The sequence below is a fragment of the Balaenoptera ricei genome, chromosome 21 (genome assembly GCF_028023285.1).
Source record: "Balaenoptera ricei isolate mBalRic1 chromosome 21, mBalRic1.hap2, whole genome shotgun sequence".
NCBI classification, from domain to species: domain Eukaryota; kingdom Metazoa; phylum Chordata; class Mammalia; order Artiodactyla; family Balaenopteridae; genus Balaenoptera; species Balaenoptera ricei.
Genome location: NC_082659.1, coordinates 560,543 through 580,862, shown reverse-complemented (window position 1 = coordinate 580,862; position 20,320 = coordinate 560,543). Strand labels below are relative to the sequence as shown.

Sequence of the window (20,320 nt, the reverse complement as noted above, 5' to 3'; positions counted from 1 at the left end):
AAACTCTCAAACTCTCTTTGTTCGACAATTAGACGTTGTTCAACAACTAAATTTTGAATGTGGATATGAGCACAGTCGCTTTTTAATTTTTATTTTTATTTTTTTATTTTTTTAACATCTTTATTGCAGTATAATTGCTTTACAATGGTGTGTTAGTTTCTGCTTTATAACAAAGTGAATCAGTTATACATATACATATGTTCCCATATCTCTTCCCTCTTGCATCTCCCTCCCTCCCACCCTCCCTGTCCCACCCCTGTAAGTGGTCACAAAGCCCCGAGCTGATCTCCCTGTGCTATGCGGCTGCTTCCCACTAGCTATCTACTTTAGGTTTGGTAGTGTATATATGTCCATGCCACTCTCTCACTTCGTCCCAGCTTACCCTTCCCCCTCCCCGTGTCCTCAAGTCCATTCTCTAGTAGGTATGCATCTTTATTCCCATCTTGCCCCTAGGTTCTTCATGACCATTTTTTTTTTTTTTTTTTTTAGATTCCATATATATGTGTTAGCATACGGTATTTGTTTTTCTCTTTCTGACTTACTTCACTCAGTATGACAGTTTCTAGGTCCATCCACCTCACTACAAATAACTCAATTTTGTTCCTTTTTATGGCTGAATAATATTCCATTGTATATATGTGCCACATCTTCTTTATCCATTCATCTGTCGATGGACACTTAGGTTGCTTCCATGTCCTGGCTATTGTAAATAGAGCTGTAATGAACATTTTGATACATGACTCTTTTTGAATTATGGTTTTCTCAGGGTATATGCCCAGTAGTGGGATTGCTGGGTCGTATGGTAGTTCTATTTTTAGTTTTTTAAGGAACGTCCATACTGTTCTCCATAGTGGCTGTATCAATATACATTCCCACCAACAGTGCAAGAGGGTTCCCTTTTCTCCAAACTCTCTCCAGAATTTATTGTTTGTAGATTTTTTGATGGTGGCCTTTCTGACCGGTGTGAGATGATATCTCATTGTAGTTTTGATTTGCATTTCTCTAATGATTAATGATGTTGAGCATCCTTTCATGTGTTTGTTGGCAATCTGTATATCTTCTTTGGAGAAATGTCTATTTAGATCTTCTGCCCATTTTTGTATTGGGTTGTTTGTTTTTTTGATATTGAGCTGCATGAGCTGCTTGTAAATTTTGGAGGTTAATCCTTTGTCAGTTGCTTCATTTGCAAATATTTTCTCCCATTCTGAGGGTTGTCTTTTCGTCTTGGTTATGGTTTCCTTTGCTGGGCAAAAGCTTTTAAGTTTCATTAGGTCCCATTTGTTTATTTTTGTTTGTATTTCCATTTCTCTAGGAGGTGGGTCAAAAAGGATCTTGCTGTGATTTATGTCATAGAGTGTTCTGCCTATGTTTTCCTCTAAGAGTTTGATGGTGTCTGGACTTACATTTAGGTCTTTAATCCATTTTGAGTTTGTTTTTGTGTATGGTGTTAGGGAGTGTTCTAATTTCATTCTTTTACATGTAGCTGTCCAGTTTTCTGAGCACCATTTATTGAAGAGGCTGTCTTTTCTCCACTGTATATTCTTGCCTCCTTTATCAAAGATAAGGTGACCATATGTGTGTGGGTTTATCTCTGTGCCTTCTATCCTGTTCCATTTAACTATATTTCTGTTTCTGTGCTAGTACCATACTGTCTTGATTACTGTAGCTTTGTAGTGTAGTCTGAAGTCAGGGAGCCTGATTCCTCCAGCTCCATTTTTCTTCCTCAATATTGCTTTGGCTATTCGGGTCTTTTGTGTTTCCATACAAATAGTGAAATTTTTTGTTCTAGTTCTGTGAAAAGTGCCAGTGGTAGTTTGATCAGGATTGCACTGAATCTGTAGATTGCTTTGGATAGTAGAGTCATTTTCACAATGTTGATTTTTCCAATCCCAGAACATGGTATATCTCTCCATCTGTTTGTATTGTCTTTAATTTCTTTCATCAGTATCTTATAGTTTTCTGCATACAGGTCTTTTGTCTCCTTAGGTAGGTTTATTCCTAGATATTTTATTCTTTTTGTTGCAATGGTAAATGGGAGTGTTTTCTTAATTTCACTTTCAGATTTTTCATCATTAGTGTATAGGAATGCAAGAGATTTCTGAGCACAGGCGATTTTTATTCCGAACATTTTCAGTGTTTGCTTGTCTGTGATACAATATGTATATAAAGCAAATCACATAAATATATGATGATATATATGATTTAAAAATTTTAATTCAGAAGAAAATTTCCCAAGGAGGAATCTTCAGTGTGTGAAACCAAGAGAGCCTGGTGATGCCAGGATAGTATTGCACACGCCTACGTATGTACTAACCTAATTTGATCACAATGGCAAAGCTTGAGGGGATGTTTTATCGCATGATCATGGAGAAGCACATCTCTGTATGGGAGTCAAGTCAAGCATATTTGGCAAAAGTGAAAAGTTATGGTTTCAGATGGCATAGCTGATTTCAGTTAAAGCAGACAGTGATGGGTGCCCACGAAGCCCAAAGCCCCGTGCTCAGTTGTGGGGAGGATACAGAGAGAAGGCAGCTAGCTCGCTTGATGGGATTGCAGGTCGGAAGCGTAAGTCGCGCTGCTCCCAGTCACCAGTCAGCTTCACCTTGCAGACTCTGTGCTCAGCTTCTTCAAGCAGTGAGGGTGGGTTATTGTTACTCCTGTCTTATAAATGAGGGGACTGAGGTACAGAGAGATTTCTCTCTCTATTTGTCTGCCTTGAGCATCTCCCTGTGCCAGTGTGATGAACCAAACAGATACACCCTGTCCTCGCGGGAGCTTATAAGTCTAGTGGGAAAATCAGACCTTCCACAAGCAAACCACACAAGTGAGATCACTCCACATCTAAGGAAAAGAACTGGCTTCAGTGAGGGGGGCGTTTCAGGGTGGAGGAGGGAGGGAAGCCTCTGGATCAGATGGTCAAGGAGATCTTCTCTGAAAATGTGACGACTTTAAAGCTGAGACTCCGAGAATCAGAATGAGCGAGTCAGAGGAGACAGGGGGAGAGGCTACAGGTGGACGGAAAGCACTGTGGAGGCTTGAGGAACGCTTGCTGGAGCATTTGAGAAACTGAACTCAGGATGCGGAAGGGTAGCTTCGTGGTCAAGACTGGTGTGACTTATGAAATAAGGTTGGCCAGGAATGCTTGCTTGGCAGAGCTTGGATTTTAAAGGAATGTGTATTTGTAAAAAATTATGTCGGGGTCCAGAAGTCTTTCCCCCGCCCCAAATTGCAGTGGGAAGCCGTAAGAGGGTTGTGAGCAGGGAGAGATGTGATCCAACTTGCCTAAGATCCCAGAGCTAAAAATTCCAGGAGCTGGAATCAATCTCGGGCTAACCTGATATGAGAGCCCAGCTCCACATTCCAACACACTATTTCCCCCGAGACTCGACAATAACTGAGAACGTGGCAGAAGGTACGTGTGTAACGAGGCACCCATAAAGCATGTGGTGATTCTAAGCAAGAAGAAATAGCATCTGTTTGGGCTTTCATTTTAAAAAGTCCAAGGGAGGAGGTGCCACATGTCTAGAGGCTAGAAGGGCAATTCAGAAAAGGGAAGAGCATGAAAATGGGGCAGAACTGGGACAGGGGGAAGCAGGCTCTTTGCGGGGGAAGTGAATAGTCCAAGTCCGCTGAGCATGTGCCACCCGTAGTGGGTGGCCAGGAAATTGCAAAGGTCGGTTGAAAAAAGTCTGAATGGGGCTTTTCACTCTAGTCTGGGACCTTTGCATATAATTCAATAATTAGCAAAGAGTCAGGGGAGGTATCTGAGGAGAATAACATGACCAGAGGTATGTTTTAAAAACAGATACTATAATGGAAAAGAATATGAAAAAGAATGTGTATATATGTGTGTGTGTGTGTGTGTGTATAAAACTGAATCACTTGGCTGTATAGTAGAAAGTAATACAACATTGTAAATCAACTAGACTTTAATAAAATAAATTTTAAAAAGATAAAATAAATTTTAAAAATTAATTATACACACATACACACACCTGTTTCTAGAGTCTAGAGTCTGGCTCTGGAGTCAGACTGCCTGAGCCCATGTTCAGATTACACCACTAACTAGTTCTGTGGCCTCAGACAGTTTTCTTCATCTCTTGGTGTCTCCATTTCCTCATGTGGAAGTGGGGTTAATCATAGCAGTGAAGATTGCTGCCATGTCCTGCCTTCCATCTGCCACACACGGTGGGGTGTTGCTCTAGGACCTTGCTTCAGATGTGATGGCCCACGCTCTGGAACCACTGGCAAGAAAATCTTTAAAGGAGTTTTAGTAGCTGAACTTGTGGGCATTTTTGGAGCATATTTTTTGTTTAAAAAGATGAACACGAGCCAAGATTTTAGGCAAACAATGAGCAAGAAATTTCCCTTCATCTTGGAAGTTTATTACAAATCCATTGAACACTCTGGAATGTACATAATCAGAGAGCAAAATCAAGAAAAATGGCTGCACAGCAAAAATTAGAAATTTGACCATTGATCAAGGTTTGCTGTATTTCACAGTAGCAGGCAAGATTAAAATTCCATAGTGGACATGGATGGATTTTAGAATATTTAAGGTCAAATGTAAATTCTAATTCAGTTAGAGGTTTTATTCTTTGGGCTAAATGTGAAGAAATTGATGGAAAGTTTGTTTATATTATAAATGGAGTTATGTTTATACTACTCAAAGTGGTTCTCAAATAATAATAATAATAGCACCTACTTCACAAGGCTGTTGAACAGAGTAAATTAGATGATCTGTGTAGCGTGTTACCAGGGCGCTTGGCCTGCAATCAGTACTCAATGCCTGTTCGCTACTTCAGAAGAAGGGCTAGCGCAGGAACTCCTGCAAGAGCTAATTAAGGTTCAACTAGAGTGAAAGCAAAGGAAACGTTAAGGGACGGACTGTAGAAACGCATCACCGTGTTCGACCAGAAACTCCATGAGAGCAGGTACCACGACCGCTTTGCTTCCTGTCGCATCCCCAGTGTGGCGCCCGGCGTTAAGGAAGGATGCAGTGAATGTGTGTGGCTTTGGACTGAACTCACACACGATGTAGGATAAATGCCACGTTCCGCTGTGGATCGGTTATGCTTGTGCGTTGCATATATATATATGCTGTTGATGGTACGGGTCAGTTTTGATAATCTCAAGACAAACATGAACTCAATATAAAAAATAAACTCAGAGATGGAAAAATATTCAACATTATTATTTCAAATGTCTCCCAACTGTGAGAGTTTATGCAGTTCACACAACTCACCAATTTCCCGAAATTTAACCAAGGCCACATCTTGCTTTACCGTTTCAGCAGGCGGGCGATTCGTTTACCAGTGACGCAGCTGAGGTTAGCCCAGGCTTTGGCTGACATCCCGGAATAATTTAGGAAAATGTTATTGAAGGTCTCTGCCGCGTGTCCCCTCTGCCTTCCTGACCTCACGTCAAGCCTCCTCTTGTTGCGCCCCCAGCGCCTGGGGGACGTGGACGAGTTTGTGGGATGGTAGCTGCCCTCTGTGCTCTCGGCCAAGGACCCCCGTGAACCAGCAGCCTCCTTGCGCTGGAACCTTTCCACTGGCGCGGTCCCGGAGGGACGTGTGTGCTCCGACCAGGGATGAGATCGGACAGCTGTACGAGGGCCTGACCGGTGCTGAGCCCAGGCTTGAGAGCAGGCGCCCTTGACAGCTAGGAAAGAATTGGTCTGAGAATCCCCCTGACAAAGGGAACTCACAGAAATTAGAGACAGGAAAAAACCTATTAGTCAATTCCCTTGCCAAAGATAAACTGATCCCTAGTGTGTCTTCCTGGTTTCCTGGCCACTCCAGTCATATCTGTGTCGATGTGTTAGGATGAGGGACCATGGGGGTGTGGACAAAAGACTCGGGGCCCCAGGCTGGGTTAGTTCCTGGGATGAATAAAGATCTGTAACCATAAAGGAAAAGTAATGATATGGGGGAAGAATAAGAACAGTTGACTTCTTTTTTAGGACTAGAGATTTGAATAGAGGTAGAAAACTCCATGGAAGATTCTGTGGTTATTGTTTTCTTAACGAAGAGCTGAGTGTTATTTATCCAAAGCAAAGAAGGACTCTTACTCAGAGTTTGCTCATATTTTGCTGCAAAGTAAAGGTGTTGAGTAAATATTTTTGACCTTGCTAGGTTATAATTAGAATATGCATTTTGCTTTTGGAATAGGAATGGCAGAGAAACCTCCTGGGATAATGCTGTGATACAATTTATTGAAGAGGGAATTGTATGATGATTAGTTAAAATGTGGATTTAATTGACTATCTATAGTCACTTAAGAGCGCTGAAGAATTTTGTTGCTAAAGATAAGATCATATTTAGATGCAAGTAGGTAGAGAATGAAATCCGAATTGGTTCTTATTTGCTTAGACCATTTTCCTCATCAGTTTGTAAGAAGGAAAAAGGAGATGATTCTCAAAGAAACCGTGCGTTAGTCATTTATCTCGGTTTTAATCACATTCAACTAGATGGCTGATTAATTGAATTGACTTGGATTGTCTGGTATTTTTTCACTACTTCATGTTCTTGGATGTTTTCAAATTACACCCAGCCGTTTTGATGCATATCTCACGTTCAGAATAGCTCAGCTGAACAACATCGTTCCCAGTCAAGCTCAGCCCCTCTCTCGTTCACAGTGGAAGTGAAGGACTTACGCAAGAAGTATTCAGAGCCACTTTCTTCCTCTCGTAATATGTTCATTTTCCAAACTCATCATCAGGGTGCTCACGCCCGATGCCGTTTCCTTCTTAGGTTTCAGATCTTTGGCGCTAAGTCTGCCGCTCCTATTCCAGACCCCCGTGAGCCAGGATACTGATCTGATCCTTCAGCCAGATCAGCTCTGAGCACGAAACGGCAGGCAGGCAGAGGGTGAAGCCATAAGCCCTGAATTCATCTGATCCTTAAAAACCTCTTTTCACCAACCCGTTGTCTTGATCACACTTCTGGCTTGTGACCTCATGGTGTTCAGGTCACCTGATGTCAGATCCAGACGGCATCTCGACCCCTGATGTTCAGGCCAAGCCCTCTACCATGCCTGTCACCCTTGTACGCTTCTCACCGTTCCAGTTCCTTATCCGGAGTCCACGGCCTGGGACCGCATACAACTGATACTGTTAAAGAAACACTGATTCTGACACTTGTTGTAACGGTACCAGTTGAGGTGTCAGATGATCTCAGTGTGATATTTGGGTTCAGCTCTGAATACAAGAGCAATTAGGGATTTATCACCAAGGAGTGGGTTAGGGGGTCGGTGGATGGAACATTATTATGAGGAGATATCAGGCATAGGGGAGTTCTTGTTAAACTGGCTTAGCAAGGCTCTTGGTGAAGGCAGGCCAAGGTCTTATATAGCAAAGGTGGGGATGAGAATGTATTCAGTTGCGGGGGGTGAGGGGTTCTCTCTCAACTGACGTGGCAGGAGTCTTGCTAAAACCGGGCTATGCGGGCTCTACAAGGCGGGGCGGAGGGCTCAGAAGAGCGTGATTACGCTGTACCGTATATTTGAAAGTTGCCGAGAGAGCAGATCTTAAAAGTCTTCTTCACAGGAAAAAAATTTTTTCTAACTATATCTAGTGATGGACGTTAACTAGACTTACTGTGGTGGTCATTTTGCAACATATACAAATATCAAATCATTATGTTGTACGCCTGAAATGAATATAATGCTATACGTCAAGTATATCTAAATAAAATAAAATTTGATAAATAAAAGAGGAAGTTAGGTTTAAAAAAAATCGTTTGGTCAAGGAGAGAGTGTTTGTCAGTGTGACAAGCAACAGTTTTGTCCAAAAACTTTGTATATAAAATTCAGGTAAGTATGGCTCTACTAGTGGCAGGACTGTTTCCATGGACAGACGTTGTGTGCATTTGAACTCGCTCCAGCTTGCCCACCATCAGACAGAGGGTCATTTTTGCATTCTCCCTTCCGCCATCCACGTTGGGCTGGGAAATCTGGCCTGAAGGTTTCACTCAAGACGGACCCTGGGATTTGAGAAGAACCTTGGAAAATGGCTCCTTAAGGATGCTCACATCTTTCACACTCACTCTGTGAAGTAGATTTTATCAAATGAAGAAATACATATGACTCACATGTGATATTTTATTCAGAGGCAAAATTACAAGGGAAGGGGGTTCACGTGTTTAAACTCAGAAAAACTGGCTAATTTTTCTTTCAAAACATCTTGTGCCATTCAATTTCTTTTTTCTTGAAAGTATCAACTGTTCTTCATTTAGTACCAGGACTGGGAGAGAAGATTGCAGAGTAAATGCAGGTAGGCGTTGCTGAAGAATTTTCTGGTTATGCGTGTTTACAAATGAAGAGTGTAAACAAAGAAATGCATTTGATGGGACTTCCCTGCTGGTCCAGTGGTTAGGACTCCACGCTTCCACTGCAGGGGGCACGGGTTCCATCGCTGGTCGGGGAACGAAGGTCCCACATGCCCTGTGGCATGGCCAAAAAATTCTAAAAATTAAAAAAGTAAAATAAAAAAGAAATAAAGTTTCTCCTCTAAAAAAAAAAAAAAAGAAAGAAATGCATTTGGTATATTTATTGCCACCCCCCATAGTGCAATTTGTACTGAAGTTGCCCTTGAACAAGCTAGAAAATAAGTAGGATGAATGGGCTGTTTTAGCTCCTTTCCACTGGCTTTTAAAAACACCACCAATATTGAAATATTAGTGTTTGCTTTGCTGGCAGAGTGGATATTCACTGTTCTCCAAATATACAACTCTTCTCTTCTGGCAGCTTGAACCTTCACACCGCAGCCTTCCCTTGTCTCCCCCATTTCCTGCTTGCTCCTTCCTCTAATTACGCTTCCTTTTTTGCAGAGTCTTTTCATGACTCTTTTCTCGTTTCCCTTTATTCCCTTTTGCCTGCATTCCACATTTCTTTTCCACCCACGGCTTCGTTTGGCTACAGGTGCTGAAGACTAATGTTGAGTCTCAAAACTGAATAATAAGCACCATCTCCCCCGAAACAGTTGTACGGATTTTCTGTTGAAAATAGTTAGCACTCTCCTGGCTTCGGTGCAAGGGAATTTAAAAGATAGGTCAGCAGCTCCACATCCATCCGCCCCCCACCCAAACCAGAGCTTCCTGGGACGTGTTAGCAAACTGTTCTTCAGCTTTTGACTCATTTTCCCGTATACTAAAGGATTTAGCACAAAGGCACCCTCGTGCATCCCAGAAAGGAACCACCTTCCACTTGTCAGGGTGAAATTCAGACTTCATCCAAACATTAAATCAGGAGAAGGCTGAGCTGGGAATCTGTATGGAAAAGCTAGGGATCTTTTAAGGTAAATCTGGCTAACGGAAGCTTCATTGTGTATCTTATAACAGGTTACCATTACCCTGTTCAACAAAATTTCATTACAATACTTGATACTTTGTAGGAGCTTCTGCTAAAAGTTATTTTTTAAACAAATAAAAAAATGAATGGGGAGTGAAATGTAAAAAAGAAAATTGAAATTTTTAGGAAGTTGTCTGTTTATCCTTTTCTTTGCCTCCAAGATAAATTATTTCAACAAATAACTGATATAAATTGAGAGTTTCTTAAAATGGTTAGTAGATGACAGGTGTATGTATCTTAATTATTTCATGAGATACAGTTTTTTTCTCTTGAAAGAATAAATTATCATTCATATTATCATTTTTTTCAATGGCATTTTTATATAGTAACTAAACTGACATCTAAACTGCATTTGAAAAGTTGTGTCACCTTTGATCCTATACCTAGGAAAAGTAATGTTTACCTTAAAAAGATGAAAATTCTACCAAGGATATTATAAATTAACGTCATGTTATGTCGTAAGAGGCAAAATCTCACTGTTTAATGACTTAGAATGTAAGAAAGAGAAGGTGAATACTGAACACACAGTGAGTTACTGTTTGGAGAAAATCAATCGTGCAATCAATCAGAAATCACAGGAGATCTTTGTGGCTTTGGCTTAAAAAATTTTAGCAAACATAACACAGTATGATTAGGAACCCTAAAAATTGTGAAGAGTCAATAACTTATTCCAAGAATGAGTTCTCACAAAAGAGAACCTCACAAGAAACTTTGGGTACTGTTCACCCAGAAGGGATAGGATTTTAACCTTATATATTTTTGAAAGTGTTTGTCCTTTGAAGAGAAAGAATGATATACAAAACAGAATTCTTAAATTCTAAGGGATAATAATTGGAAATTAAAGAAAATAATTCAGTCTTGCTTTGGGATTGCTTTCCTCCATATGGTTAAGTAAATATGTAAACATACATCTGTTCCCTCAAATGGAGAATGGGCTTTCACAAATTATGAAGAGTTTATTAACTCTTGGGAATTATGGTATTTTCAACCATCTGGATATCTTGGGTTGCTTTTATTTTCTCCAAGGCTGTCTCTTCTTCTGCATTCCAGTTGTTCCCACCCTAGATCTGAGATCCATCACCGCTTCTCTGGAATCCAGGAACCACTTCCTACCTGCTCTCCCTAACTCATCAATCTTCCCTCTCCACCCTCTGCCATGGCTAAAGCAAGCTTCCTGAAACCTGTTTCTTTTATGTTATTTTCCTGAAAAACAAACTTCTGGTGATGATGATAATAATAATAATGCACTAAATATTTATTGAGCAGCTCTATGCACTAAGCTGTGTTAAATCTTTTCATATATTATCTCATTTAATCTTCAAAACAATCTTACAAAATGTGTTTGAGTATTAACCATGTTTGATAGGTAAACGTTTGAGGCTTAAGCATTTAGATCCTTTGCAGGAGGTTACACGGCACCTTTTACCGATTCCTCATCCTCTCACACTGTAAATGTAAACTATTCTTCCTGACTTCCAAGCATCTACAGAATCTACACCCCTCCTACTAACTGAGCCACACACTTCTTGTTTTATATTTAATTGTTTTCTGGGACATTTGGTAGAAAATTAACTTCATGGAACATCCGGAAATTTGCTACTACTTTGTTGTCTTATCACACTTTTGAATCTAAAGTTTAGTTCATAAATGAAATTGAATGTGAAACTCTCTAGCTACCCTGGTTTCCCGGAAACATTTATCTGTATCACGAACCCAAGAACCATTTTGAAAGGATTAGGAATCAATGACCTATAGGAGCTGACCCTGCGACGAGAGCAGACTGACAGCCAGCACGGAGACACGTGAAGATGACGCCGTAGGTAGAGGTGGCTTGAAGACCTTCTTTAACGCTGCTGTCCCTAGTCAGTGTTCTTAAATCTGGTCCCTTTCACAGCTGCAATTTTAAACATCAGTTATATGGTAAGGTCCCTACAGAAATGTCTGAAGTCATAGAGGAGGAAAAAAGGAAGATACATCCCACATCATTAACATGTCAAACCTCTGTTCCCATTTAAATGAAACTGGGATGTTTTCCAACTTTTCATCTTGACTGTAAGTGTAGCTGCCTGTGTCGGGAAGAGAGGGAAGCATAGATGAAAGTACTGGTTTTGTGTTTCGACTCATCTGACCCCCCCAACCAGCTGGCCTTCCCCCCTGCCCCACCGACTCTGCTCAGAAATTACACGTTCAAACAACTTATCAAAACCAGACCGCTGTTGTAGCCATTTCTGCAAAGTGAGCCAAATGGGGTTTCACAGAGGAAATAAAGAGGTGAAGGAACTATGCCCAGGCCAGAGAAATTAGACTTCAAAATGGAGCTAAAGTAATTGTGAAGCCATTTTACCTATCGGGGAAAAAAATGACCTGTAACAATTTTAAGAATTAGTGATTTTAGCTCGGTGGATGTGACACAAGCAAAGAAATCTGAACTGCAACAATTTAACAAAGAATATGACAGAGCAGAAATCTGTGTAACTGTGCATCGTCCTGTAAACAAGGCACCAACATCAGTTATTATTTCTGGGCAAGCATAAGGCTGCGGTTTCAAAGCTACGATTTAGTAGATGACTCTTTAAAGGTCATTTTATGAAGCATAAGATCATTCCTTTGAGGGTGCCCAGAGCCCACCTCCCTCAGTCTGGTTTTATGTTTCATTGACTGTATTAGCACTAAACTCTTTAAGAATGACAGGCCACAGTAGGGGGATCCCAGGTGGGCTATGGGATCTGTGGGGCCAGCTGTTCCTTAGCTCAGATAATTCTTCTTCTTGAGATTTACAGATCCGTTTGCGTTTGACAGACCCTGGCAAGTCTTTGTACTGCCCAGTCCTGATGTCTTTGAAGGAAAGCAGCTTAATAATTCATTAACTGCTACATTTCCTCTGAGCTTTATCTGTGTGACGCTGAGCTGAGTCACAGAACGTTATAAACACGAAGATCTTCGCAGAAGCCCGTTCTCGGAGAGAGCCGGGGCCTCTTTGTTATTGTTGTTGTTGCCGAGGACTCCTCAGAGGGCCCTGGTTGATTTACCTGGTTGGAAAGCAGCAGAAAATGATCAGCTTTGTAGAGTGGGACTGCCGTGTCAGTTTTGAGGTTGCTGGTAATGTGCCCTGATGTGCAAGAGTTAGCAATGTAATGACGGTAGCACGTGTTTGTAGCGTGTTTTGGGGCCTTCCTAAATTGTCTGTGTGCTCCAGTGAAATTACGCTGTCTCAGCTCTGTGCCTCTCCTTATGTGATCCCTTCAGCCTGAAGCACACTTCCGTCCCCACGCCTCTCCCCTTCAAAATCTCGGCCATGTTTTTTTTTTTAATTTTTATTTTATATTGGAGTCTAGTTGATTTACAATGTTGTGTTAGTTTCAGGTGTACAGCTAAGTGATGCAGTTACACATATACATGTATCCATTCTTTTTCAGATTCTTTTCCCATATAGGTTATTACGGAATATTGAGTAGTTTTCCATGTTTATAGATGATCTCAAAAGTGACTTTGTTACCAGAAGGCTTTTATTGATCCGCTTCAAAATGGCTATCACTTTGGCCTTCTTAACTTGTTTATGACACTTACAAATGCTACTTTGTATGAGGACTGTTAGCTTTTGTCCAGTATTGGGTCGGAATGCCATGATGTCCGTTGCCATATTATCCTGGTAATTCCCGTCCGGCCCAGCACAAGGTCCTGCTTATTCATTTAATAAAATTTAAGAGAATAGCTGTTCGTTCTGTGCCCTAATCCATCTTTGCCGTGTTTCTTGTCCCTTTCCTAATTGCATGTTATTCTTTAACGTTTTCGAAATGTTGTGAAACTTATTTTAGCCTAAAAAATAAATGACTTTTAGAGACTTTCATGTTAGACTAATAATAAAAATCATATCAGCCTCTGTGAGTTGTTCTTCCATTTTCAGAGATTTTCATATATTATTTCACCATCCCTTGAAGCTATGGCCATGCCCATGAGTAAGAAGGAGGAGTCTTCTTCTATAGATAGGAACCGAGTCGTAGAGAAGTTAATTAACTTGTACAAAGTTGCACATCTATTAAATCTCAGAGGTTAAAATCAAACCCAGATGTCCTAACGATTCCAATAGGACTCGCTCCACTTACATATTTTTCTCATCAAATAATTGTTGAGTGCCCACTGTCAGGCCCTGAATAGACACGGTCACATAAGACACGGGCCTCTGCTCTTAGGAGGCTTGCATCATAATAACGTGGCTGCGGAGCTGTTGGAAATGATGGTGCACCCGTGTTGCCTCACTACCCAGACCAGTGCACAACTAAAAGGCAACATTCATTTTCAGTAACTGAGCAGATTCAATCAATTTAATGGCGTTTAATGATTATTTAGCTTGTAGCATCTTTTATTCAAAGGTCAATTTCAATGTACTGTATTCTCTGTTTACTCTGTTTATAAATGACAGGGATAAATGAATAGGAAACTCTCTACATTAAAGAAACAATTGGCACCACCCTGCATACAGTTGGCACTTCATAAATGTTTATTGGCTAAGGCAGTAGAAATTTCCTCTATGTTTCTGAACTTATCCTTTTTTTTTTAAAATTTATTTATTTATTTTTGGCTGTGTTGGGTCTTCGTCTCTGTGCGAGGGCTTTCTCTAGTTGCGGCGAGTGGGGACCACTCTTCATCGCGGTGCGCGGGCCTCTCACTATCGTGGCCTCTCTTGTTGCAGAGCACAGGCTCCAGACGCGCAGGCTCAGTAGTTGTGGCTCACGGGCCCTGTTGCTCCGCGGCATGTGGGATCTTCCCAGACCAGAGCTCGAACCCGTGTCCCCTGCATTGGCAGGCAGACTCTCAACCACTGCGCCACCAGGGAAGCCCTATCCTTTTTATAATTGGCTTCTTCCTCTACAAAATGGACCCCAAACTAACTTTTGAGATACAATGGGGATATATGGCATAATATTCAATTTAAAGCAATTTCAGGCTTAAGTTGAACAAATTGCTTAAATGTTTTGTTCCTTCATTTTAAAAGAGATGCTCGGAGACTAGGACCTGACTAGCGTTTTCCCTGCTTTTTAGTTCATTTCACTCGTAATTCAGCCGCAAGTATTCTCAAGTTACTGATAAACCAAGCTGAATGGCTATTTTATCTACTATGTCCTTTTGGCTCAAGTTTCTAAAATTTCGCATGTTCCGTGTGAGGGCTATGGGACTTAAACAGTTAAGGATCAGTCTTCCTCAAGGCTGCTCTCTGTTGTCCTTATAGCCACCTGCTCTACCATACAGAGTTGAGGTAATTAATAAGAGGCATTAACACGTCTGGTATCACTGGGGAGAGGGAAAAACTGAAATCTGTGGAACAGCTTTAACTGTGAGACAGTAAATGTTGATTCACTCACCGTCTTTCACTTTACCACCCAACTTGAGATCATTCCCGCAAGGTGAAATAAATGGTAAGCTCACACCCCAATGTAACTTTCATAGATTTAATTACATGTCACTTGAAATATGTGTTTGCCTACATGGTCCAGCCACTGATCCATCACCAGCATTTTTTGGAAAAGCAGAGCTGGTGCTCAAGAGAGAGATGGGGATTGGAAGTGCAGACTTGGGGAGACAGATGACCCCATGGTGCCATGAGTTACCGCTCTGCGGAGAGTACTGAGAGCCGGGAGAAGGAGACGGAGGGGAAGGCCACCAAGTCTAGAGGGAGACCTACCTTTGGAGGTGAGGGTGGAAGTAGAAAAGGACACAGGTGAGGAACAGTAGAGAAAAGGGACAGACTGAAGAGAGTACCTTGTTACACAAATTAAGAGAGACATTAATTTCTCGAGGAGGTGGGTCTTCCAAACACAGGAGATAAGTGAGGAAGCAGTGAGAAACCAGAAGAAGCTGCCCTGGCTATTTTTAAATGAAGTTTAATAGTGAATGAGAAGAGCTATCTGGGGTGCAAAATCGAAAGGAGAGGAACTGAATATGGGTAGACATTTATTTTAAGGATTGGTGAGATTTGTGAGTGTCTGTGTAGACTGAAGTTAAAGATCCAGTGGGGAAAGAGACAGTAAAGAATAATAAATGGCAGTTTGTCTTAGTGGGATAAAAGATACCATCAGAGTGTTTCCTCTTAATGAGATCCATTTCCATCGCCATCTCTACACAGCACATCATTAAAAATAACTAACAGAAAATGTCCTTTTAAGCGACACATTAGTTTACTTAAACCTTTACCTCTGAATTCTCTTCCTGCTTATTTCCCTGCACTTGTTGACAAGTCATTAGGAAAGAGAGTGTTTACTTCAATATTTCCTGTCATCTAAGAGAGTTGTATTGCTTCCATAAAAACTTGATGGATGGAGACTATTTTAAAAACAAAAAAGCAAAATGCTATGAATGGTCCCGACTCTATTCACAAGCCATAAACATAGGCATCTTTAGACAAACATAAAAGCAAAATGAAAAGCAGGAAAATAATAACATACAGAAATGAGGTGGTTAGGAATGTATGCAAATACTATATAATCAAAATATAGAAATGATCATTGCACAGGTCTAATTAACATGCATGCTGCCAGAAGATACTTTTTATCTTAGAATTTCATAATAAACACAATAATTAAATTACACAGAGTAGACGTTGACAAACATAGATAATGGACTTTGCAGTTATCTTTTAAGATACAAGATTCCTTTCACTTGATCCCTTCCTTGATATTATTTTTAAATACCATCTAATATCCCGTTATAGATTTTTTTAGTAGACTGGTTAACAAAATGTCACCAATCCATGAGAGCTGGCAGGAAGTCAATGGCACTTTATCACAGAGTATCGCTGGCATGTTCATAATAATAATGATACCTGTAATATGTGTTAACGGTTTCCCTTCCGTATCTCAAAACCATTGGCTTTAATAGATACCAACTGAAATGTGACCAGCTTGATATTATGACACAAAGTCATTTAGAGTTCTTATTCACTGACCAGAAACCACATGCTTGGGCAGAGAATAATTACAATTTTATAGTTGTAATCCCAGGGAAGGATCACTTGTAGGTAGCACATGGTGATTCAAAACAAAATTTAGTTAATAGAAGAAAACAAACACCACCCTTGGGCTATTTGAAGACCTACAGGGTAGTTACTCAGGAAGGTCACCAGTGCATTTAAGTTCTGTGCAAGGGCCACGCTTGGCCTGTAACTTCTTACAGAGCAGCTCACTGGTTTCTTTTGCTGCCTAGTTTATATTTGTTTCTCTGGGGAAGAAATCTGAGAATGTTTTTCTATTACAGGGAGTTTTATTAGGAGCAGAGAACAGTACGTTTATCTACCCTGTCTCTACTCACCGCCCCCTCCGCTTCACTATAAAAACAAAACTGTCCTTGCACAACTGAAGCATGTGTGCATACAGAAGCAAAAAGTTATATAAATATGCACTGACCACCTATATGCATCGGGTTGACTCTATGTAACTTGTGCGAAACATACGATCGCGTGCCAAAGTGATGTGGTGATAAGCAATTAACCAATGAATCGGGGTGGAATATATCCTCTTAATAACTGAACTGCGGTTTTATTGCAATTGAGAGCTGTATAATTTCAAAGAATTCTGTGTGAGCTCTGAGGCATGAAGTTCTAAGTTTTTTGTTTTCATCGTTTATCTTTTTCGTTTTTCATAGACACTGGATTATTTTATGTCATCCTTTCCGTAGTTACTTGAAAATGTAGTCTAGAGAACTAAATTGATTTTTAATTACGAGTCCTTGATTTTAGACTTCAGATAAACTAAATTGAACCAGAATATTCTTAAAGCATAAACAATGGGTTGCCTAAATTCCCAGCTCTCACTTCAAGTATTTGCTAATGCGACATTGATCAATCGACAATTCCCAGACTGAGGAGAAGTGATAGGAATATTGGATAAAAAAAATGCCATACAGGCCAGAAAGATAAATTGTTTGGGTTGTCCTTTTGCAAGTTTGAGGTCACGATTCATTCATCTTCTTACTTTGCTATATCCCTTTAGTGACTTCAATTGCAGGATTAAATATTGAATGGTGGCAGATCATTCAAAACATAGGTTCTCATAGTTTGGCATTAGAAGGCTTTTTATGCTTAAAATGGAATTGTGTGCTCACAGAATGCTGAAGATAATCGTGCTGATGATCTAGTCTGTGAGATTAATCCCTCAACAGTATTATCAGACACTTTTTAACACATTGATTTGTCCCTGATATGACACCTGAAACAAACGGATATACTAAGCATTTTAAGAATAACACTGAGCCCCTTATACAGTCTGGTTCTTTCAGAAAATTAACCCATTAGCAGCTTTGGCTAGAAACTTTCAACACGTTATCACAACTGATGTTTGTTACCACAAAAATAAAAGTAAAATTAAAAGATTCAAAATCCTTTTGGGGGAGTATTAATTAATAGGGAATTAAAAAATAAAAATCACTTGGGTAGAATTCTGCCCTCATGGCTAAATATGCAGAATAAAAGTACTAAATTAATGCACTATCTAATAAGTCTAATTAGACCAAGAACATTCAAACCTCCTTTTAGTCTGAAATATTATGCTTAAAACACTTAGTTTAGTTGTTGCTTTCTTTATGCATTTTGGGGGTTGTTTACTTACAAAGCCCATTAAAAGGGAAATGGAAACATTAAAGATTAGAAATGCGTTATTTAGCCAGGAGACCCAAGAGCCTTGAAGAATAAATGCATATACTTTTTAAAAATAAAAATGTTTTATTTATAAAACATAAAAATTAAAGTTTGACAAGAACCAAGAGGTCATTCGGTTTCTCTCTGCCTCGGCAGAATTATTTTATTTCACATTTGTCTGGATTATCTGAAATGCCCCAGGTGATAATTTTTCACTCTTTTCTAAAGTTGCTAAAATCCAGAAGTTCTTCAAGATAAAATTGTTCTGGGGTGGTTATGAAAGATTTTGCCTGAAATTTTCTTTTCGGAGAACCAGCTCATTCTCTCTCCCTAGATTATGCTGTTTTAAATCATTACAATAATTCCATTTTGCTCCATAAACAGTTATGTCATATTTCACTTTTTTCCTCAACCTAAGCACATTTGGATTTTTTTTTCATTTTTCTCATTACTCATTGATTCTATTCCTTTCATCACCTGGATTTATCTCTGGCTCCCATCCAATTTATCCATATCTTTGTGGATTGTGGCGGTCTAAGTGAAATTTCACTATTATGATGAAGCCTTATATTTCTAGAGGCAGTAAAAGAATACAGTTTTTGGAGCCAGACAGCCCTGAGATTGAATTCTGTCTCTGCCACTTATGACTATGAGACTTTCATCTGGTTGTTAAAATCCTCTGCGCCTCTGTTTCTTTACCCCCTAAATGGGACTAATAATATCTATGTCACAGGATAGTTGTGATTCTTAAATAAAGTAACAGTGGCTGGCACCAGGTAAGCGAGCAAAAATAGGGATTTTCATAATTACTCTGCATTTTTTAGTTAACATAAATCATCTCAGATTGATTATGGATTTTCTGTAAAATCCTTTATTTAGATTTTTTTTACCAAAAGAAGATTTTGTATTTCTATGGCTTCTTTTGAATCCAACTTAGTTTAGGTTGGATTTTATAAAAGAAACAAATCCTTGCAGTCAACATACAGTATAAATGAAAAAACATGAGATTAATAATAAAGGAATCATGAAATCATACGTATAGTCAAATGCAACTGTACACATCATTATACGTTAGGAATTAAGAAGAGTTAACTGTGTAAGGAGGAGGAAAACCTAGATGGATCTGGGCTGGAAATGAGACCCCGCTGAGACCCTCCCTGACTCAATCTGAGAAAAAAATATGAGCAGACTATGAAGACAGGTAGCAAGTCGTTTTGACCTTAACACTTTTAAATAAGAGGTGATGAGGGGAGAGCAGGACAAGGGAATGAACGGAGAGTCTAGGAGCGGACGACACAGTTGAGCCCTGAGTGTGTCCCTGGGACCACATGAAGCATTTGTTGTAACCCTAAGATGTATATTTTATCTCCACTTTATAGATGACTTCTCCAAGGCTACAGAACGGTTAGAAGAGTGCTTGCCCAGGGCTAGAGGTCAAACACAGGCAAAATCTTACCCTAAACAATGTTCTCAAACTTCAGGGAGCTTGCGAATCCCCGGGAGGGATGTTAAAGCTGAGCCCATCCCCCCAGCCTCCATCCAGTAGGTCTGGGCTGGGGCTTGAGCATCGGCTGCCGAGGCTGCCCCCTGGAGAGCACATCGTGAGAACCGCTGTTGCACTTGTACTCCGCTTCCTCTGCGGGTTAATAATTATCAAGTGGAACTGCGCGCCGGGCCCACCTGTGACTTCATTTAGGGGCTTATGTATGGTAACCCATGAGCACGCTGTAGGAAGTGTGGGATTCAACACTAAAGAAGGACTTTTAGTCCTGGAGAAACCGGTGCGCCGGACAGTCTGTGAAAATTGAAATTCAAATACAGTGACTCCAGCTACGGGGATCTTTGTCTCAGGAGCAAGGCGGAAACCCATTTATAGGCAGACCTCGGAGATACTGTGGATTCGGTTCCAGACCGCTACCTAAAGTGAATATGGCGATGAAGCGAGTCAGACGCATTTTTGGTTTCCCAGTGCATCGGACAGTTACGTTTATGCTACACTGTAGTCTATTAAGTGTGCAATAGCATTATATCTATAAAAACAATGTACATACCTGAATTTAAAAATACAGTATTACTAAAAAATGCCAAAACAATTACAATAGTAGCATCGAAGATCACTGATCATAGATCCCCGTAACAGAAATAATAATAATGAAAACGTTTAAAGCATTGGGCGATTCATCAGAATGTGACACATAGAGACAAAGTGAGCAAATTCTGTTGGGAAAATGGCACCAATAGACGTGCTCCACGCAACGTTGCCACAAACCTTCCATTTGTGAAAAACGCAATAAAGCAAAGTGCAATAAAACGAGGCCTGCCTATACTATAAAGTGAAACGCA

General features: G+C 40.2%; 1 protein-coding gene and 1 pseudogene across 14 annotated transcripts in view; both read left to right on the top strand.

The window, feature by feature from the left end:
• Positions 1–20,320, top strand: part of TENM3 (teneurin transmembrane protein 3) — a 2,524,603-nt gene that overhangs the window by 2,136,652 nt on the left and 367,631 nt on the right. The window lies entirely within an intron of this gene.
• Positions 4,224–4,465, top strand: LOC132356684 (protein CEBPZOS-like; annotated as a pseudogene).